We start from the raw sequence: 15,908 nt of genomic DNA, 5'->3' as shown, positions 1-15,908 counted from the left end.
TTCAGAAATTGTGTGAGATAATAAACTTTTGTTTTTTGTTTTTTGCTTCTAAGTTTCAGGGTAACTAGTTTGGCAGTAATAGATTACTAGTATGGTGTTGAAAAAGAAACCATCCAAATATCTAAAACAAAAACAACCAAAATGCAGGGAGAAGATGAAAGATGTAACTCTCTAGATACAACAGCTAACATAAGAAGAATACTGAAATCAGACCGTGATACAAGATAACTAGAACATAACCACAATGTCATGAAGAAAATCAAAGTAGTTGGAGATGGAAACAAAAAAAAAAAAACTGAAAAAAATTTGAGTCTAAGAAGAAATAAAAACTTCAATTTCAGAGTATTAAATGTAGGGCCACCTGGGTGGTTCAGTTGGTTAAGAGTCCGACTCTTGATATCGGCTCAGGTCTTGATCTCGCAGTCGTGGGACTGAGCCCCACACTGTGCTCTGCACTGAGCGGGAAGCCTGCGTGGGATTCTCTCTCTCCCTCCTTCTCTCTGCCCCTCCCTCACTCATTTGCTCTCTCTCTCTCTCTCAAAATAAATAAAAATAAACTTTTAATTAAAAAGAATACTAAACATATAAAATTACCAACATTAACAAAAGACAGAATTCCTAAAAGAATCAATCAATGATTTTATAAGTAAAATTTTCAAATGTGCATAGAACACGTAAACCTATTATCCCTATTATACCAATCTATTTCAACTTTGCCAGAAGGGCGTCTGGGTGGCTCAATCCGTTGAGTGTCCAAATCTTGATTTCAGCTCAGGTCATGATCCCAGGGTCATGGAATCGAACCCTCTGTCGCACTTCGCACTGAGCTTGTGGTCTGCTTAAGATTCTCTCTCTCTGTCCCTCCATCCAACTCGTGTTCTCTCTCTCTCTAAAATAAAATTAATAATTAAAAAAAAAATTTACCAGAAACTTTTTAACTGCCATAAAGAAGAGGTAACACATAAGACTGATATTTTAGATACCAGGAATTATACTGAGGCTACAGTAATGTTTGAAAACAAATATCCAGCAAATTCATTTTCAGTGAAGAACAATACAAATTATGGACTCTGGCTTTCTGCCATGTTAGCTGTTTTATGACTTACCACAATCACCTAACTCCCATTTCAAAAACTTTGATATCTATAGCAACACAGAAGTGTGCATTCGAGAGCAAGTACAGACCCTGTAGCAAAATAACTTGAAAAGAGTCTTTATCTCTTTACGATTAATTAAACAACAACAAAGGAGATAGTCTTCACTTACTGCAGATTAAATGACTAAATTTAAACTTTTTCAGACCTCCACTTCAATCTGAATAATTAACCAAGGCCACTTTAGTCTCTATGGTTATAAATTCAACACCTTTATCAATACACAGAGGAGATTTATCATATTGTATATAAGTACCCAAAGCATAGGCATTTTTTATTATCACATAACAATAAACCTGACACTCTGCAAAATCATGTACTGAGATTAAGAAAGATTGTAAGAAAAATATGCAACTGGTAAACAGACCAAAAATAAAATTTATAAACCATACAATGTACAAACATAGCTAAAATGGCATGTTACATTCTTAACAACTAAATGTTTCATTTAATATGAGAATGTATCAGACGTGAAAGGAGCTGGGTGTAAGGTTGGGTAAAGAATGGAGACAAAGGAAATGTGTACAGAATCAGGGATGACTGTGCAGTCAATACTTCCAAGACAGACGCCACGAGCAAGGATGTGAGGACTACAGATATGGTTTCGGTCCTGTGTTGCTTTGTCACCCCTCCACAGGTTGTGTTCGTGTCCTGTGCATGCACTAGCTGTGGTGCAAAAGCAGTAACATACTAGAAAATGTGAATCTAACATAGTGATTTCGACATTATACTGACACAATAGCTAATTATCACTTCAGAAATAGGCATTGTAGTAGACGAGACTCTAAGAGATGAAGATTTCCCTCACAGTTTCTTTTAGTAAATAGCTAATTCCTTCCTTAAAGGGAGGCTTTTTTTGTGATTTCACATTTTTTTGTTCTGTGTGGGATAGGAGAGCCTTGGGTTATTTTATTTCAGTACTGTGAGTGAAATTGTCACTATATCCCAATGCATTGGAAACTCTGATATGTAAAGTGGACAGAGATGGCATTAAAAAGGAGAATAAAACCCAATCTCACGGAAGAATATAGATGGAAAATGTTTCAGCAAATTACAAAAAATATACCCCACATGAAATAAAGTCCAATCCTGGAAAATGAAAAAGGGTTTAATATTAAGTTATTTAATAATATTAATGCATTCCGTTAGAACTCAAAGAAAAAAATCCAAATATTTGATAATATTCACCACCTATTCCTGATAAAATCTCATACAAAACTAAGGTAATAAAGAATAATGGGGGCGCCTGGGTGGCGCAGTTGGTTAAGCGTCCGACTTCAGCCAGGTCACGATCTCGCGGTCCGTGGGTTTGAGCCCCGCGTCAGGCTCTGGGCTGATGGCTCAGAGCCTGGAGCCTGCTTCCGATTCTGTGTCTCCCTCTCTCTGCCCCTCCCCCGTTCATACTCTGTCTCTCTCTGTCCCAAAATAAATAAACGTTGAAAAAAAAAAATTTAAAAAAAGAATAATGAAAATCTATCTCAAACTGATAGTATTTACTAAAAAAAAAAAGAGTAAAACACTGGAATCTTTCTTGTCTGCTAAAATCAGAAATAAGAGGTGTTTATTTCCATTATTCTTTATTATTAATTTAAATGTTCTACTCAGTATATTAACACAAACAATAAATAGAATAATTGCCATTTTTAAGTGATGTGCAAATATAATTATTTGCCATTAATTTTGATGTGGGATTTTATTAAATCTACAAAGCTCAATTCCTCTATATATCAGTGTATCAAACTACCAGTGAGGATTGTTTTTATTTTACCTTTGGAACTTGATAATACAATTCTAACATTTATGTTAAAGAATAAATAGGTGAAAACACATCTTTAAAAGGTGGGGAAGAAATGTAGCAATACTTACCCACCAGACATTAAAACACAATATAAATTAAAAGAATGTAGAATATAATTGATTAGGACTATAATATACTGATTTGACACAGAACCCAGTATATCTAAGAATGAAATTTGTAATAAATGAAGAATTGAAAGTCCATGCAAAAGGGAGGAATTATTTAAGAATATCAGAGAGAATATAACCAAGAGAAACTTCTAGCTCCCAAATTTAGTTTTCTTACAGTCTAAACAGTAGGTGAATAAGAAAATCAGTTGCATACGTTAGAAATAAAACGGGTAAGCTGTATAAATAGAAAGCTTAAGGATGAAAATACATAGCAAAAAAAAACCCCACAAAATATTCATGTTTATTAATAGACAATTCATAAGTTTCATTAATAGGTATATAAAATTTCCACCATTTGAATTAGCTTTAATAGCAATGTGCTTTAATAGTAGTAACACTGATTTGATTATAGGTATTCACATACAAAAATTAAATAAATTTCACATTATATATGAAAAACTCTAGAGAAAATGTGGGCCAAGATTTATGCATGTATGTATGCTTGTGTGTGTTGTGAGTGTGTGTGATTTTATAACATTTTTTAAATTGAGACAGACTTCACATGCAGTAAAATTCACCATATCAAATTATACAATAATCTGAATCTTTATCCATCTATCCAAGAATATATGCACAGATCAGAAATACAGTTATAAATTCGGATTCAATCAGCTTATGATTCTTAACCTATAATGTGTAATATTATGGTCATTGTTTCAGCGGGTTGTTTATTTTCTGTGCATCTAACACAGACTCTGGAGGATGAATATCAGGCACATGCAATCTGCTGCCATATGTACCACATGACTACAGGGAATTTCACTGTGCTGTTCATCCCTACACCCCCAGAATCTACAACAGTTCACGAAATGAGCAGGCAATCATAAATAGTTCTTAAAGAAAGGAATAATAAAAATTAATTTCCCAAAGTATCATATTTTTGCCCAACCTTCCAAGTCCATCTATTTACATGTTTAATGTATAACAACTGCTTCACTGAATGCCATGCAATTCATCCATTTATAATTCAATGGTTTTTAGTATATTCACGGAATTGTATAACCAACACCACAAACAATTTTAGAACATTTTTATTGTCCCAAAAAGAAACTCAGCATGCATCCATTGGCAATCACACCCCATTTCCTTCCAACCTTACTAGGCCTATTCAAAGACTAAAGTATTTTCTATCACCATAAACTCACCTCTTCTCTAAAATTCATATAAATGGAATCACACAATATGTGGCCTTTAGAGAACAGATATTTATAGGATCCTAGGGCCTGGTCTGGGTGATCATAAGGTCTTACAAGGTAGAGAAGTGGGTTGGGAGTGGGCTACGTTTATGCAGGTTGGTGATCCTCAGAGGAAAAAATCTTGAAGCAGGTCTTCCAGGGTAGGCTATTAGTTTTGATAACTTAAAGTCTTTCAGCCTTTCTTCCAGGAGCAGGTATTTCTGGAACATACAGCAAAGTTACTTTTGCTTAGACTAAGTATTATTTAACAAGGGACAGAGAATTATCTTGGTGTCAGTTATTCAGCCTCATATAACATTGTTTTCCAGGAAAAAAATACAATACATGCTTAAATTTTTGTTGTCTTAGTGTATGATTTAGTGTCTCCACGTAAACATTAACTTGGAGCATGTAATACATGACAGGAATGCCACGTTTCTGATTTTAAAGCAAATGCTTCCAGAAATTCCATTATGCTCTTGGTATTACACAATAGTTCTACACCTTGGAGGGTTTTTATTTCTATTAAGTTTTTTCTTTATTTTTTAACCTTTATTTCTATTATGTTTTAATCTTATTTTATTACTACATGTATGTTGCTACTATTTGACACACTGTACAAATAGATATTCATTGAGGTTTGCAACTTTTATGATTATAGAGTATACCTCTTCATTTCTTAGATTTTTGGTTATTTGCTGTCTGTTGTTGCTGTCCTGTATTTAACCTCTGGGAACACCCTCCCAACTGTCTGTTGACACATTTAGGTCAGCTGACCTCACACATGACCCCAGGGTGGTCAATCTGTCAGTGGAGGCTTCAGGGAGGAAAAAGTAGCCCAAAGCCAGAATGGTGAGCAAGACATAGGAGATTCAATTCAAATAAGGTCCTTTCTTTCTAGTGCTAGAGGTAATCAAGTTAAAATGAGGTCCTTTGGTGGGAGAATCCTGATCCTATTTGGTGTACTTACAAGAAGCAAAATTTGGGTACAGACTCACATAGATCATTCCCTCACAGCCCTTAAAAGGAACCAACTCTGCTGATACCTTGATTTTGGACTTGTAACCTCCAGAACCGTGACAGTAAATTTCAGGTCAAAGACATACATTTCAAATGTCTTCCAGGGAATCACCAAAAAGCCACATGATGACAATTCTTTGGGCATGAGACTCTGAAAGAGCTCAAGCTTGGTTCGGTGAACTTCATTACCAGGAATACGGGCTGTTATTTGTCAAGGGTAAGAGTGAGCTAGAGGGGAAGAGATGAGACTAAGGAAAGCTAAATGCCACAGAGCTCACTGTTATCAATACTAAGTAAATTTTCTTGAGTAAATACTCCCCGGGTTGCTGCAACCTTTTGCATAGCTTCCAGAATTGTGAACATTTTGATTCTGACACTTTTGCTAAACAGTTTCTTGCTCTGATGGAGGGGTAAATTTTTGAATGTCCTTACTGCAACATTTTGCTGACATCCTATACAAAAAAATTTTAGTAAAGCATGTTTTGTAATTGTACAAAAAAGAGGAAACGTTTAAACAGAGGAAGGTTTAAAAATAAATGGTAGCCAACTTATATAATGACATTATGAAGCCATTAAAATGTTTTAAAAGTAATTAATCATATATAGAAATAGTCATGGTATTTGAACCATGATTCAAGATTCAAGAAAACAGTATCAGCAGCTAACATTTATTGAACTTTCTACATGCTTCATCTATGATAGATGATTTACATGAATTATCTCATTTTATTTCCACGCCAATGCCTTGAGGAAAATACCAACCTCTCCATTTTATAGACGTGGATACTAAACCTTAGAGACAGTCACAAGTAGTTTTGCGACAGTCACAAAGGAAACTAGTATCAAAGTAAGTACTTACATTCTGACTCTAATAGCCTCACTGTGAACAGCTTACTCACAAACCTCTTGATGGGATCTCCCTACTACCTTGCCATGCAGCCCCAGAGCCCCCTTCCATTTTCCCAATATTTCAGGTATGTCCATTTATCATCACTATTTGTTTTACTGTCTTACTTCTCATTAAAATATGAGCTTCCTGAAGAGAGAAGCTGTGTCTCTATCTTGATCATTACTGTGTCCCAAAGGACTGGGCCCTCAATCAGAATATAATAATTTTAAATGAGCAATATAAAATATATGAACAAATAAATGATTTAGTGGATATATAATATTCTCATTATTCTTATAGTTTGAAAACATAAACCGATCTGTATTAAATGAACACCCATTCTGCTGGTAGACAAAAGGAAAAGACAATGGCAACTAATCATTAGTTGCATCTATGATGCATCTATAATGCATCATATGGCATCTGCATGACATATTTCTTGGTCTTCCTAATGCAACACAGGATAGCAGGGCATGCTCTGGCTAAAGCCTTAACAACAGAGACTGCTTGAGGATTCCATATATGTCTTACAAAAATTAAGTTTTAGGGTAAAAAATGCAGAGTGAATAAATCATGTTTAGGATGTCAGAAATGGGCTCTCTGATGAAAGGGTAATGCTTAAACTGAGCCCTAAATCATAACCAATGCCAGAGGAGCACGAGAAAAAGTTGCAGACAGAAGATAGCAAGCACAGGCAATGTTCTTGGGATATGAGAAATGATAAACTTGAGATACTGAGAGTGGACGGCAGAAGTTAGAGACAAAAAATGAAGTTTAAGAAGTAAGAAATGGTTTGTTAAGATCTCACAGAATCTTTATAGGCCATTTAAAAAATGTTGGATTTGTTCTTAAAGGTAATGGAAGGTCAGTGAATGCATATAAATAGAGTAGGTTTAAAAGTGGATTTAACAGGGGTGCCTGGGTGGCTCAGTCAGTTGAGCATCCAACTCTTGGTTTCAGCTCAGGTCATGATCTCACAGTTTGTGAGGTCGAGCCCCAAATTGGGATTCTCTGTCTCCTCTCTCTCTGCCTCTCCCCCCAACTTTTGCATACTCTCTCTCTCTCTCTCCAAATAAATAAATAAATATTTTTTTAAACATGCATTTAACATACTTAGAATTGCATTTGTACAAAGCATCCTGGCTACACTGCGAAGAATAATGGGGCCAGATACGGCTATAAGAGTCTACAGGATACAACAATGGCCAAGCCAAGTAGTGATGCTGGCTTGGACTAGGGCATGCAGAAAAACAGGACTGCTGAGAAATTAAGGAAGTTCAAATGCCAGGATTCAGTAATTTATTAGATAGGGGTAAGGAGGGTGGTTAAAGGAATTAAGGATGACACAATCCTTCAGATTCCCAATGTTACCATAATCTGCAATGAGTTACATCATTTGCAAATCCCCTCAATAATTCTCTACTGACCCATTATTCCTCTAACAAAAGTTAATTCCAACACAAAGAGTCCTTGATTTTAGCAATTTGATTTTCAACAAAATCAACTCTCTGTCTCTCTCTCATCATGGCCTGCCATAATAGCAACAGCCAATATGTGCTGAATTCTAGATGTGTGCCAGCTCTGCTCAACGTACTTTATGTTATTAAATAATTTAATCTCCATTTCAGAGATGTGAAAACTGAGGAATAAATTATTAAATTAATTAAACATGTCAACATTTGCATAGGCAATGAGGCGCAGAAATAAAAATGCGTAAAAAAAAATAAATGTGCAATTAATTTGTAAGCTTAATATTATATGTATGAAAGTGTACACACAGAGGCATTCCATGAATAATGAGGGATAGAGAGAAAATGGGAGAGAGAAGGAACATGTCCACTTTTGGGTTTTCAACTTCAGTAACAGAAAATTATTTTTTGTTCTTCCAAAGTTAATTTATACTTAAATCATAATATATAATCATGAAGTATCCCAACGTTAGGTGAACAAGATATATAATATATATAATGGTCTTTCAGGACAAGAGCTGCTATGTCTTCTCAGCAGGGCAGACTATTCTTTTTCACAAAAAAATTAATTTTATTGTTGTGCTTCAATGCAAATTCTCAGAGGAGAGTAGCTGAAAAGAAATGCTCCTTCTTATTTCATTAAAAATAATAAAGCGCAGAGAATATTTCATCTGAAATACCCCCCAACCCCATTTTCATTAACTGCACTATTCTAGATGTCAACTCTCTGATTCAGAATTGGAAAGGGTACGTTTTAGAGGGCTCTAAATCTTTGATTTCAGAATTACATACATGATTCAAGTCCCTAATTACCTCTAAATTCATATCTACTCTACTGAGCAGGTGCTTGGAAAACAATTTATGGAGGTGACTCAATTGCATTCATAGACCTATTTAGGTTTTGCTTCCTCAGGGAGGTCTCTACTGACCATGGTAGCTACCCTTTCATGGCACTCCAATTCCCTCTGCAAGCCGTCTCATGGAGCATACTTCACAACCATTCGATATCTGTCTTTCCCACGACTGTCTGTTCCACAAGGTCAAAGGCTGAGACTGTTTTGTTTCCATGCACAGTCCTGAATCTTAGCTCACAGATGGGAACTAAGGGTGCTTTTAATTACACATTACTATGCAGGATTTTATTCAAAAATATAAGCTGACCAATGAGAAAATAAAAATGGAGCTATTGATGACAACTCCAGCCCTTCAACTAGTCTTCTCCAGCTAATGATTAAAACACTTCTTTGAAAATTACCAGAAATAAATTGGAAAAGAACAGGAAGGCCATGGGAGGTGGTGTCTTTGGAAAGTCACCTGGCTACTCTCATCTGGCTGAAATAGGCTCATGTATAGCTCCTCCTTGTGTAGCTTTTGAATCTGCCTACATGGCTCTCTACTCATCTCCCAAGCCTCAAATCATAATTCCAAAATCCTCACCATCTACACTAACCACCTAACCCTGGATTCTCCAAATTTCTCGTCTTCTAGAATATGTGAGTTATTCTGACCATCCACAGCCTTTAATCTCCTTTCTCCATTAGTAATTTCTTAGCAGTAATCGCGCCTCGGATAAACTTCATTGACTACGATACTGCCACCGCGCAAAGCTTCCATTAGTAATTTCTTAATTGTGTACACATGTATATATGGTAATTTCTTGATTGTATATATGTAAACACACACAAACACATATATATGTAATGTTATGTTCTATATTAGACTATACATCTTTTAATAATGGGAACCATTTTATAATTTCTTTTTGCTTACCTGCTAACTTCACCAAAGCCTAAAATGGCTCACAAGGCAATCAAAACATATGGCCAAAAAACTACTGTAAGTGAGTATACCAAGCTCCATGGAAAATAAAGACTTGCAAAAGTTTCTGGTCATTAGAAATTTTTCTGAGAAAAAAAATATAGATATGTACTTGAATAAATTAGATGGAGACTGCAATTAGTCATACAGTTCATTTATTTTGGACCTTAAGTCTGTTTGGTACTTGAATCCATTTAGAATCATTTGGTTGTTTGATCTAGGAGCATCTTCCTGCATTTGGATTATACAAATGCTGAATTATTACCCTTTCAGGACCATTTGCAATTTAATTGTTCTCAGACAGAGCTTTAATAACAGTGTATATAAAATAAATATGCAGGATTTTTGTCCAAAGCATAGTAAACTCTTCACTCAAGTGTCATTTTCCTTAATCTGCCCCTCTCTACTTTTTCCAGTGAGGAGTTAATTGAGTTTCTCACAATCTCGTGCCTAATTCCCATGCCAAATCATTAAAGGCTCAATAACTGCTTGAATAGATTAGAAAACCACCCTTTGATGGATCCCCACAAAAATGTTTTTGTGACAAAATCCTGTTGCTGCAAGTAACACATTCAGTCTTAGTGCAAAAGTCTTTCTAAGACACTCATGGAAAGAATGAAACAAAGTGTTTCAGCGATCATCCCCTATCTGAAAGTACCAGAAGGCATCAAGTTGAATGACAAAGTATAGCGAGACTGAATAAAAAGGAAAAGTCTGATCCAAAGTATTTACCCTCTAAAGTTGAATTACATGAACCTGCTCCTGTTTCAAGTATGCTCTGCAGTTTCCATTCAAGCCGCTCCTTTTGTATAACGAGTAAGGAGAAAGAGAAGTACATAAACACAGCGATGCTTTGTATAAGGACTGAATATAAAGACATCTGTCGTCTAACATTTTGCAATTGTGCCTAATAATGACACACCTCCCTCTGTTTTTTCCACAAGAGTCAAGGATGAGTTCCTAACGGAGCCTAGGGTAACAGCTTTCAACATTTTGTGTTAACAAGTACCTTGCCTTTGTGCATTTTAAAAGGAGAGAGCTAGGATTTTTTTCTATTAGCCAATCTCCCACCACCGCCCCCCCCCCCACTAGATCAGAGAAAGCCACCAGGTTAGCACAGAATTTTTCTAGGGGAAAAAAAAACCCTCTATGTTCTTTGCTTTATTCAAGGTGACTTCTATAAAGTCATTTCAAGGTTTTAGAATCACTCGAATGACTGTAGCTATTCAATAGGTATCAAGCTGTCTTAGAGTAAAACAAGGGACCATTATTTGTAAATCATTTTTGTGCAAACTTCAATACCACAAAATGAGACTTAGAATACAATGTGCTGCAATTACATTTAAGCTCTAAATCAAATCATCATGACTTAAAGATATAGATAGTGTAGCCTACCTCAGTGAGACCATTCTTCTTCCAGGGGCATTCTCCACAGCTGGAGCCAATAGTCATGGAGGAACAGAAGACAAATGTTCTAAAATATCTCCCTAAATGTAGACCATGTGGGGACTTCAGCATCAACAGTAAGCGGGATCAACTATCAAGAAGAGACTGCACCACGGGGTGCCTCGTGGCTCAGTTGGTTAGGCATCTGACTTCGGCTCAGGTCATGATCTCACAGCTCTACGAGTTCAAGCCCCATGTCGGGCTCTGTGCTGACAGCTCAGAGCCCAAGCCTACTTCAGATTCTGTGTCTCCCTCTCTCTCTGCCCCTGCCCTGCTCGTGCTCTGTCTCTCTCTCTCAAAAATAGACAAACGTTAAAAAAAAAAATTTTTAAAGAGAGAATCCACCAAACTAGAATCTCTGAGAGACCTATCCATAGCACTGTACCAGAGAGGTTTTATTTAACATTATGCTCAAAATAAGATTTTATGCTAACATAATAAATTAATAGAAATAAGCACCTGATCTATTTTAGGGTTATATTAATTAACTTTAAGGAATTTCATATAAATTAAATGAAATCTTTGCTGCAAAGTTTACTTTTACTTAAGAAAAGTGCCAATATGCCAATACCTTCCTCCCTTGGTGCCTCACATCCTGTAGTAACAAGGAAAATCGTGGTCTGCTTTGGATTGTAGGGAATTAAATGCATTGGATTTCACAAATGCCAACATACACGCAGTCTATTATCCCTTGATATATAAAAGAAGACAGCAGCTCTTTGCCATGAAGTGGCTGAAGAGGCGACAGGTGAAATCAACAGAAAGAAAACGTATAGGATTTGTATAGGATTTTTCGTTTCTTTCAAATGAAGAAGGCATGCATCTACTACTACCCCAGCCCAAAATGTTAGAATACCAGTGTCAGAGGCTCTAGACTAATCAGTTCTAGATGGAGAAGAAAAGAGCTGATTGTAGTATTTGTTGATTCTGGTGTAGGTACTTCTACTCTGGCCAATTTCACATCACCAAGTGATACCAATCTGCTACAAAATTCTTGATCACCTCCAGCAAGCCAGAATCTAAAGGTGAGTGTACACTATAATCCCTGTTTCTTTAAGTGGACAGAAGCAATGGTTTGAATATTAGATTTTTCACAGAAGGCCAAAGAAGGGGAGGGGGGCCAAACTTCTGCATGTATGTTAAAATTAGAAAAGATAATGCAAAAAATTTGGCAAAAAATGACGGCAACTATACAGTGATCCCTAAAATATTTGCTTGTCATAAAAGAAAGCAAAGACTATTTTCAGTGAAATGCTATTGTGAAGCTCAGACTACTGAGGATTGAGGACTCAGCACCCTCTGATGGTCCCTATCAGTGCCTCTATCTGGAGCTAAAGGACCCAGATAGAACAGGACCCAGGTCAAGACTGGAGAGCCAGGAGCTGAAGCGACCCAGATACATGAGGTCATAAGAGAAGGCAATGAAACAACCAGGATCTTATTCCACAGCCTAAGTCCCTGAGGGAAAATCGCCAGGACACTTGTAAGCTCAATTAACTAAGTACAATGGGGGGTATCAGAATAAAGTATGTATTTTTTTATCACAAGGGAAAACTACCCTCTACATCTCCCAGATCTTCAAACACTTCATCTCTCTATCAAGCTAACAATGCTGGTATTATTTTGTTATTAAAAATTATGGGGCACCTGGGTGGCTCAGTCAGTTAAGCGTCCAACTTCGGCTCCGGTCATGATCTCGTGGCTCGTGAGTTTGAGGCCCGTGCTGGGCTCTGTGCTGACAGCTCAGAGCCTGGAGCCTGCTTCAGATGCTGTGTCTCCCTCTCTCTCTGCCCCTCCCCACTCGTGCTCTATCTCCATCTCTCACAAGTAAATAAATGTTAAAAAAAATTTAATTAGCACTTACTACATGATTATTTTTGATAGGCACAATGGCAAACTTTGCCTTAATTCTCTCATGAGATATAGACTTTTAAATATTCTGTGTTAAACACACACACACACACACACACACACACACACACACACACACACAAACCTGAAACAGAGATATGATTTTTCTCAAAGCACAAAGTATAAATTAAGACAGCTGCAGCTGTGGGGCACCTGGGTGACTCGGTCAGTTAAGTGCCCGACTTCAGGTGAGGTCATGGTCTCTCAGTTCATAAGTTCAAGCCTCACATAGGGCTCTGTGCTGACAGCTCATAGCCCAGAGCCTTCTTTGGATTCTGTGTCTCCCTCTTTTTCTCTCTGCCCCTCCCCCTGCTCATTCTCTCTCATTCTCTCTCTCTCTTTCTCTCTCAAAAATAAATAAACATTAAAAAAAAAGACAGCTGCAGCTTAAATCTGGGTATCACTCCAACAGTTGGGCTTTTCATGATTTTACTTCCTCTCCTCTATAATCCCCTTTGAGATAAATTTAATAAAACTAAGAAAAATCAAATATATACAATTTTTTGTTATTTTTTAAAGTAATGTAAGTAACCTTAAAAGTAATTTTAACTAACATGAAACCCAATGTTTAAGAAAGAAGGAGAAGTATAAATAAAATAAATATACTACTGTCTAAGCTGTCTGGCCAGCTCAGTATTGATAAGCAAAACAAAGTGTCTCATTCTGTAAGCCAAAAAGTAACCTTCACTCCATGTATGCTAATTACATCGACATTTCATACCCAAATGTAATAATAAAATCAGCTTGGATTCATTATTCCCAAAACTCTTGAATCAAGCAAAAGAAAGCAGCTACAGAAATGGCGAGCCATAGCCGCTGACAGAGACTTGTCTTCATGTGACACACTCCTTTAGAAGGCAAAACTCCTTGTCGATCACACAAAGCTAAGTTAAAAGCAAAAATTAAATCTGGCTTTCTGGGCTCTAATTCTTTCAATCTAGCTTCCTCTAACCAGGTTCAGAGACAATATTGCACTTCCAATTCCCACTTTTTTCCCTATCTTGGAAGAAAAGCATGTTGCCTTCTTTGTTTCAACAGACCAGTCAGCATTCATGCTACAGCACAATCATGCCAGACTGGGATTACCCCTTGTCTAGCCACTGTTCTTCTCAGCCAGCAGCAAGGTCTTCAACTCAGGACAGATCAAATTCATCTTTCTCTTTCCAATATCTAGCAGAATGAGTCCCGTAAGAGTGTTATAGGCGTTGGGATAACTAATGACTATTTTAGGTACGGTTTTTTAGCTCACGTACGTATAAAAATCTTCTCTCCCTCTGGCCCCACACCAGAACCTCCTCCAAACGAGTCTGGAGAGCATTTTGAAGGTTTAAACAAAAACTTTAGAAGGACGATACTTCTTCAAACTACCTCACCCTCCCATCTCACCATCCCCATCTCTCTGCTCAGCTAATTACCTCCCCTGCAGAAGACCCTACTTCTGGCTGGATAAAATTCACTTTTTGCACCTTGAGGGATAAAGGCCAAATGTTTGGTGTTGCTCTTCTGATCTACAGAATAATTTAGGTCTCTTTTATGTAATAAATACTGTAAACCATATACTGATATTGTTTACTTTCCCTGACCTAAATTGCTGATTAAAGGCCCAATTTTGTTAACTTCTAGAGTGCAACACTCTTGTTAGAGAAATACTACAGTAATTGCAACAAAGTGAAAAATGGACCCAGAGCTTTATTTGTATTAAATCCAAAGTAGTTCATACATTTAAAAGAAATTGAGACAATATCAACTGAAAAACTGAATTTCTGAGCACAAGCATCCCATTGGTCCTTTCCCCAGTGGCCCAATCCCCTTACTCACTTGATCCTATATCTCAGTAAAGATGCCACAGATGATTTTTAGAAAGAGGTAATGTAGAAAAGGTAAATAATAATGTTATTTCTCAAGTTTGCAGTTCTGTAATAACCACAGTTTCAAGAAATAAGGCAGAAATTAAGCTGGTTTCAGAATTATGGGTTTAGCTGGTGCTAGCATTTAATATGGCCAATTATTATTTAATAAGTTCCCAAAGCTATATATAACCTAAAGAATGGTATTCACCATCACTGGATTTCAATATTCGGTACCAAATAACATTTAAAATTCATTAAGAGATGTAAAATATTAACGTATGAACATTTTTAAGTGTTTTTATTGATTGCTCAATTATCTTTACTAAACCCTTCAAGTTGCTCTAGAACAAATTTTCAATGATGGAATATTAATACTTCTGAGGGAAAAAAGTAAAACCCTCTAAATCTATGGACTGTTTTATTGCTAAGTAAATGACATCCAGTTCCTCCAGATACAGAAACAAGCCACACACATACAAGGAGAAGAAAAGTAGGCTGCAAAATCAAGAGGACATTAATTATGTACATAAAAATTAGTAAACATGTTTCTGACACTCAATGTACCATGCCACAGAAACTTCAATATCTACATTTGTATACCTGAATTTGACAGCAATGGTAGAATAACATTTTTTCATCAGTAATACAATAGTGATTTTTTTTAAATAAGTAAATAATGCAGTGGACTTGTATGTAATTTCAATTGCTTTGACATTTTTTTAAGTAAATGGGAACAGGTATTTGATGAAACAAATATTCATGTATGTATCTCACTCTTACTAAGTGTAACATACCATGGTAAGAAAATGCCTGCAAGAAAGGATGAATACATGTTCTCACCTTGAAAACCTGAAAGTAACCCTCAGCCTTACTAGGCAAGACAGCAGTTAATTCCCAGATGTGTAGGCACCCAAAGAACCAACTCCTACCTGGTCTAGCCCAGGTTAAAGTAAAGCAGAAAGCAGGAAAAATGACCTAAAGAAAATAAGCCCTTGGTTAGTGTTTGAGCAGAAGATAATTAATGCCATTTCTCTTTGAAGAATAGATTAGTCTGCACTTTCTAAAATTCCAGTTTGGGGGGGGGGGGCAGTAGAAATTTATCTTGTGTTAAAAAATCTGCCTGAAGTGATCTGAATTATTTTTATTTCATTTTTAAGTATCTTCATTTGTTGAAATGAAAGTTTAATGTTTTGTATTAATTGTGACAA

The 15,908-nt window shown here is 36.4% G+C and overlaps 1 protein-coding gene and 1 non-coding gene across 2 annotated transcripts in view; both read right to left on the bottom strand.

Annotated features, from left to right (window-relative positions):
• The window catches only part of GPC5 (glypican 5), a 1,411,748-nt gene that overhangs the window by 1,296,275 nt on the left and 99,565 nt on the right, over positions 1 to 15,908 (bottom strand). The gene's annotated exons all lie outside the window — the stretch shown is intronic.
• LOC123581492 lies at positions 9,144 to 9,284 on the bottom strand. Its single transcript, XR_006703758.1, has one exon. It is a non-coding gene; the product is annotated as a U4 spliceosomal RNA (small nuclear RNA).

Source organism: Leopardus geoffroyi, chromosome A1 (genome assembly GCF_018350155.1).
Source record: "Leopardus geoffroyi isolate Oge1 chromosome A1, O.geoffroyi_Oge1_pat1.0, whole genome shotgun sequence".
In the NCBI taxonomy this organism is placed as follows: domain Eukaryota; kingdom Metazoa; phylum Chordata; class Mammalia; order Carnivora; family Felidae; genus Leopardus; species Leopardus geoffroyi.
The sequence above is the reverse complement of the archived record's forward strand: the minus strand, read 5'-3'. Positions and strand labels throughout refer to the sequence as shown.